The following is a 7,474-nucleotide window of genomic DNA, read 5'->3' on the forward strand; positions in this document are numbered from 1 at the left end:
GTGGTTTACCCAATCGCGCTATCCTCCGTCATGAAGCCGTTATTTTCTTATGTTGTTGCTAAGGCCAGCTTTACCTGCGTCAACCTAACTGGGGTAAAGCTTGGGTAGGGGATATCCAGGACGGATGGTGTCTAGACGTTTTTACTGTTTACGGATCATTCAAACCCCTCTCTAGAGCAGATGTGTGGTGGTGGTGTGGGGGTAAACGCTTGTTTGATAGATTGCCTGATAATACTACTGGCCTCTGTGGCCTAATTAACCTCTTGTTGCCTATTTCTGTCTACCCCATGGGTGTTTGGGATCTTCTTGCTCGTATCCAATCCCTGGGAACCGAGGTTGGGCCATTTAAGTCAAAAGCGCAGCGGCCCAAACTGCCGGGGGACTCCACCTACATTGACGCTATCGGGGTCCCCAGGGGGGTTCCCGACGAATACAAGTTGGTAGACCAAGTGGTTGCTGGGTTTGAATCCTCTATTTGCTGGTGGTGCACAATTAACAAAAATATTGATAGAATAAATTACATCCATTTTAATGTTCAGAAATTGGGTAATTGGACTCAACTGGGATTTGAAGCTATCCACGGCCAATTGAAAGCAACTTCGCTCATGGCTTTCCAAAATCGTATTGCTGTAGATATGCTATTGGCAGAAAAGGGTAACGTATGTACTATCTTCGGGGAACAGTGCTGCACCTTCATTCCTAATAATACTGCTCCTGACGGTAGTTTCACGCTTGCCTTGGAGGGTCTCCGTACTCTCAACGGCAAGATGAAGCGGCACTCGGGGGTGGATACCTCTATGTGGGATTCTTGGATGGATGCCTTCGGTAAATATAAAATGCTGGTATCGTCAGTACTGGTCTCTATTTCCGTCTTTGTCGCAATACTCGTTCTTTGTGGATGCTGTTGCATTCCATGCGCTCGTACTCTTGCTACTAGGCTGATCACCACCGCTATTGACCCTGGTCAGGCTGATAGGGGCCTAATGTTTCCTTTGGTTCAGGTGGAAGACACTGAACCCGAGTATGCATTCGAATAGTTTAGTTTTCACGCCTGCCACGCGGGAGGCCCGGGTTTGGATCCCAGCCCATGCACCATGGGACTAAAATGTAAGAAGATATGTTTTGCCTGGAGAGATACGGTTGCTAGCGTTTGTTTAAGATATAAATGTAACGTTTTGATAGCTTGATTAGTTTAAATTGAAAGGCTAACTAATTAGAAAATAATAGCGAGAGAATTTTGATATAATACGTTCTCTGTTGCTGGAAATGGCATACAGAGAAAGAGTTGAATTATGTTATTTTTATAAGTATGGCGATTTACATGGTACATATAAGGACATAGACATTTCATAAGTGTGAAGCCGAAAGAGAGATACAGTTGGAATATTGGTTTTAATCTTGTGATAGAGGAAAGGCAGAACGCTGTTTGAAAAGAGGTAATCGCTGGGCTATGTTTGGCGGGAAAGAAGCGTTTTGTTTTGTGATAAATTCTGGTTATTGATTCGTGGTATTGATTGTTTAGTAACACCAGTGAATTGAACATTGCAAGGAAAAATATCAAGTCATTAAGGTGAATTACAGGTGGAGTTAATTTTATAATTAACTGGGAAGGTGCACATTAAACACAGTTGTGTATAATGGCAGGGTATTCCTAGCAAACAGAATGGGCCGGTTTGCAGACAAACTGAAAGGGTTTTAGGGTTTTAAGCAATCTTGGGTCAAATTGGTTAAATAGTACGTTAAAATATGGGGTTTCATAGATTGAAGGACAGTATTGTATCCAAGGGTAGCGCATGTTCAATTAAGTTTAAAACTAATGATTGGGGGGAGTACAATGGAAGTATAAGCATTTTTAGGTTTTGTTTGTAGTTAACTTTTGGGTTTCTGAATCGGTGTAGTATGAGGAAATGCTGACCAAGTGGTTATTTTATGGAATATGGAGCGCTTAGCTCTTTGGGGAAAAATTCCTAGGGACAGGATATCTTAAAGGGGTAGACACACATGGCATTTTAAAGTTTTATTTTCTGAGTTTTAATTAAACACGTGAAATTCTTTTGATAGGGAATGTTCTGGGAACTTGAGATACGAAATCTACATTAGGTTATTAGCTTTCATTTGTCTAATGTAGTAAGAAAGAAAAAACGGTTCTGAAAAGGGGTTATGATTTTTTTGACCCCACTGGTGACTTTTCCTTTTGTGGTCTGATCAGCCGCAATGAAAAGCCATTGGATGGTGAATTTAAGGTCATTTGGGATACTAACTTTAAGGAAACTAGGAGAACTGATAATTATGATGGAGTTAAAGTTCTTAGACACAATTGATAATTTTAACCAATGAGAAGACAAAATGACGAAAAGGGTACAATAATTTTTCTTTGGGGAGTAGTTCAGATTAGTCATTTTGATCTGATTATGTTACGTGAATATCGTTTGATAAGTAGGGGTACTTTTTACATTATCTAGATAAGTTTATTTTCCCTTAGGAAGTCAGCTGTGGTTGTATTTAGTGGAAGAGATTTAACACAACAAGACTGTGGAATTAATATAATAGTAATATTATATTTTCTGGATAAAACAGGTTAATAATGGTAGACTTAAGCCAACAGGACAGGAATATATGAATATCTGTAGGGAATCCAGGATTATTGAGGGTATCGAGATAAATGTAAATAGCTATGTAATAAGACCATGAGACATTTAGTACTCCCCTGCACTGCTGAGACCTTGATGGGTTGGAAGTAGAAGGAGGAGAGCATAAACAAGGAAGAGAAGATAAAAGTAACATAGAAGAATTAGATAACGGTTAGTGAGTGGAGACCAGCATAGTTAAATTATAAACAGGTGAGGACAGAAATAACACTGGAGAGACAGAAAAGACATAAGAATAGAAGATAGCAGGATAATTTAGTTAGGTTCATTTAGTTAGGATATTAATACATAGAGAGACTATCGGCTCCATAGGCATGTATTATAGTTATGATTTTAAGTTATGTTTGGTAAAATCCGCTCGGAAAAGATATGATAATTTAGTTGAAAGAAGTTGTTCAATCTTAAAGAAGATAGGACACTTGATAGAGAAATGCACAGGGTAGCTAAGGATGAATGCCCCAGGGAGAATTGTACATGTGGTATATGAAAGGGGGCAATCCTACAAGAGAAGGGCTGACATAAGGATAATTTACTAACCTTACAAAAGACATTGTTAAGAAATGCAGCAAAATTGATACATGGCTTGAGCCATGTATAAATAGGGGGAGTATGGTAGAGCAGGCGATAGAACAGGATAGGATGCTACTAGAACAAAAACATTTTTTGTAGAATGTCCATTCCAACATTTGGAAATGGACTTATTGAACTATTCAGAATTAAGGGGAAGAAGGGGTGTTTAACAATAACAGATAAGTATAGCAAATGGGTAGAAGTGTTCCCAACTTACTTGGTGGACATGATTATGGTAGCTAGAATATTAGGACAAGATAGATCCCAGTATCAACACTAGGGATTATATCTCTTTAAATGATGGATGACAGTTTAGCTAATCAGGTAGAGCCTATAGAATGCCAGAGTTAGGGAGAATAGAGATACCAGAACAGGTACACATAGAAGTTAAAGATATACTAGCAGAGCACATGAGAAGACTGTTTGTTAACCAAACCCGTATGTCCAAGATTTTGTGTTCAACAGGTGAATTACAGGAGAAGGTGATTCACTCAATCCAACCAGGAGACTGGGTGTGGATCCAGTCCCTGAGGAGAAAAGACGGGAAGCAGCCCCGTGGGGAAGGCCCATACCAGGTGCTGTTAAACCATTGCCTTTGCCATTAGAAAAGCTGAGAGAGTCACTTGGGTCCACGTTACCCACTGCAAGGAGGTATGTACACATATGACCACTGCTGATCACACACAGAGTTAGGAGAAGAACCGATACCAACAGGGTCCGGGGGTTACCTCCTTAACGAAGATTCCCTATCCCGACCGTTCATCACTGTGTGTGCTCCTAGAGGTGTGAGTATGGGGTGGTACCAAGCAGAGAGACTAAGGGCAGGAGAGGGTTGACGGTTTTTGGGAAGAGTAGAAACTCTGAGCTGCATCATAGTCTAATCTTTCTGATATATTCAGATCCACCACCTACTGGTACTAAACATAGGTTACCGTTGTCATGGAGAAGAAGTAAAAGATAAACTATATAATACACTGATGAGTGACGTACAGAATAAGGAATCAAAGAAGATCAAGATGTAGAATTTAAGGTAAACATTAAACAATTTCCTGGGGAAGCAGACAACTGTACAGGAATATGGGTTGGCCAGATTGAAGTACTCAGCCAACCCACCTCGGTTCACCTAAATTCCGGATGAATACCAGTGTTATAGATACAAAAATGGCACCGAGAATTAAGATGATTTTAATGGCTGGAAAGGTAATTGTTAATATGACTGATTTAGGTTTGAAAGCACAGGAGAAAATGTGTAACCTCATAGCACCTATAACTGATGAAGGGTGGGCTAGTACCAGCAAAGGACGCATACGACAGAAATTACCACAAAGGGTGGTTAGGAATTGCGCCCTGGGGTTATTGGTCTAACCAGTTCGAGTTAGTCATCAGAGGCCAGTTATAGGAGGCTAAAGTAGGCACAGGAGGAGTTTTGACCAGGATGGGAGTAGCTTTACAAGATGGATGCTATTGGCATCCTCAGGGAAGTTCCAGATGAATACAAAGCTATGAATCAAATATGTGAAGGCTTTAACACTACATTATTTTGGTAGTTGACAATAAATAATAATGTGGATTGAATTAATGACATATTTTAATCAACAGAGATTCATGAATGAAACAGGGGATGCAGTAAAGAGGTTCTCTGACCAATTATCCGCCACCTCCCTCATGACCTGGTAAAATAGACTGACTCTCGATAGGTTACGGGCAAAGAGGATGGTGTAGGTAGAATGATTAGGTTCATTGCTGTACGTACATTTTTGATAACACAGATCATGTTTGGGAAATGGAAAAGTGTTGCAAGAACTGTATTATGGGCTGCTTTCACCTGTATGAGTGTGATTGGGTTGTGTGGTTGTTGTTTGGTCCCGTGTGCAAGAGGTTTAATCACCAGAACTCTAGAGAGATGATAACGGAGCAGATGGTGAGCTACGGACCGAGTCAAAGTTCAGATCAATGAGATGACAAGTACCTACCGCCGAGCAAGGTGGAGGATTCATTCAAATATGAGGAGCACATGTTAGATGAGACCATCTATTGGGATGCATGAATTAGTTTGAATTTGTGTGAAATTTCTGAATCCAATCAAAATAGATGTGTTATAATGTATGTGAAATATCTAGCAAAACGGGTGGATTGTAATGGAAATGATATGATTTTAATCCCTATTGAGACTTGACAAGCTATCTGCTGAGGTGAGATGTGAGAAGAGGGGGACTCACAAAATTTGTCTCTGACAAATTTGTGTACTTCCGTTTATTTGTTTTCACTCCCGCTGTGCCGCAGATTGTTCTTTTTTGTCACGTCTTGCAGACGTGAAGAGGGGGATTTGTAATAAAGATAATCTAACGTTTTACCTAATGATATATAAGGAGGGCATTTGCACAACATGTTTCACAACAGCACACAACAAAATTCCAGAGACATATTGAGCAACCAACTGATACCAATCACGACCACACCTAGAGACAGATGGCTGACTTAACTCTAGCCACACGAACTGACCACTGGTGTAAAGAACAACATTCCATGAATATCGCAAAGCACCCAGACACGAATTACCAGAAATACACACACACACACACACACACACTTAGGGGTGTTGGACTCCGAGGACAAAGGACACTGCCAAGGGCCAATGGGAAGTCGACACCACCTGGAGAGTGGACCGTCCCTCCACTCATCGACCAGTCAGGAGAGCGGACCCACTAGACTCAACGTCAACACACTGTTATTTCATTGTATAAATTGGATGTACACTATGTTTCGGGGCTCTCTTCTGCTAGTTCCCTATGAGCTAAACGAAGGAGTCCGTGCACGCTCAGCCAAATATCTTTGTCTCATAATAAACTGCCTTACTATAAACTGAATCCACCTGGTACAGCGTCTTGACTTGGTCTCCTTCTCAAGTAATTGATCATCAACACTTCTTACTTGGTACACCCACTGGAATGTTTCCATGACAAAAAAATGTCAACACTAACTTGTGTTCATAGCTTTATTTGTATACGGCTTTCAGTTCCATACAGTTTCAGTTACAGCACAACACAATGGAGGAAGGATTTTGCCCACATGATAAAGCATGTATTTAATGTATAAAACATTTCAGTAACTCCTTTTGGACAAAAGGCGAAGTTACTGCTCTTTTGCTTGGTAGGGCGGTACGGGCCTATTGAACTTGCTCTAGAAATTACATATTTGTAGTGGGTTTAATCATAGTCCATCATTATCTATGGTTATGATATTGAGGAAAGCAGATCCTTGTGTCATATCCACATCAGATCTAGTCAGGGATGGGCCCATCTGGCCTGGTGGCTCAGTTGTGATGCTGATAACAGATCCTTCTGTTGAGAAAACACACTTTGCCTGTATGTGATAGGCGACACACACGCACACACACACACACACACACACACACACACACACACACACACACACACACACACACACACAATGGCATCAACCTGGGATTCAGGCTCCCTCTGCAGGCCGTTGGTCTGAACTGCACTTCTCCTAATCTTGAATGTACCGTAGTTTCTAAATAACAGCCATGCCTTCTCTGACTGTCCTGTGGATTAGGCCAGGTGTATGCATTGTGGAGTAATGGGAGGTGTATGCACTGTAATGGGAGGTGTATGCACTGTGGAGTAATGGGAGAACGGGTGGTGCTAGTGCTAAACTAATCAGATCAGTACAAATACAGATCCTGTAATGCAGAGCAATGACTGTCTGTTGTGGGGAGAAACAGACACTGAGACACACTGTAGCCGGAAGCTAGGAGCACTGAGTGCTGTTTGTTTTGAATGGACTGAGACTGAGCCAAGCTGGGAGACATTTCATCATCATCCCCAACATGCTGACACGTGGAAACAGATCCAGCAACATGTTTCTGCAGTGCTGAGGTGGAGAGACAGTTGCTGTGGTGTTATGATCATTGAGGTGTATTACAGTACAGTAAATCATTAAGAGTGGAAGGTTGCGTGTGGAATAAGGCAGCAGTGAAATTAGAATTTACAAAGAGCAGTGGAGCTGACAGGCATAACATGTTCTTCGGTGACAGTCTGAGTGACCAATAGTTTAGGTGGCTACTCCCGCAATAACATCTGCTAAATATGTGTATGTGACCAATACAATTTGATTTGACTATTAGACCCCAAAATGGCCAAAATGAGCAAGGTGTGTACTGGCCTAGTGTGTATGGAGGCCTAGTGTGTATGTAGGCCTAGTGTGTATATGTAGATCTAGTGTGTGTATATGTA

The 7,474-nt window shown here is 41.2% G+C and overlaps 1 long non-coding RNA gene across 1 annotated transcript; it reads left to right on the top strand.

The window, feature by feature from the left end:
- Positions 1 to 385: 385 nt before the first annotated feature.
- On the top strand, positions 386 to 5,576 carry LOC123744616 (uncharacterized). Its single transcript, XR_006770987.1, has 2 exons — positions 386 to 5,202; positions 5,502 to 5,576. It is a non-coding gene; the product is annotated as an uncharacterized lncRNA (long non-coding RNA).
- The last annotated feature ends 1,898 nt before the right edge of the window (positions 5,577 to 7,474 follow it).

This window comes from Salmo salar, chromosome ssa09, assembly GCF_905237065.1.
Source record: "Salmo salar chromosome ssa09, Ssal_v3.1, whole genome shotgun sequence".
Taxonomy (NCBI): Eukaryota; Metazoa; Chordata; class Actinopteri; order Salmoniformes; family Salmonidae; genus Salmo; species Salmo salar.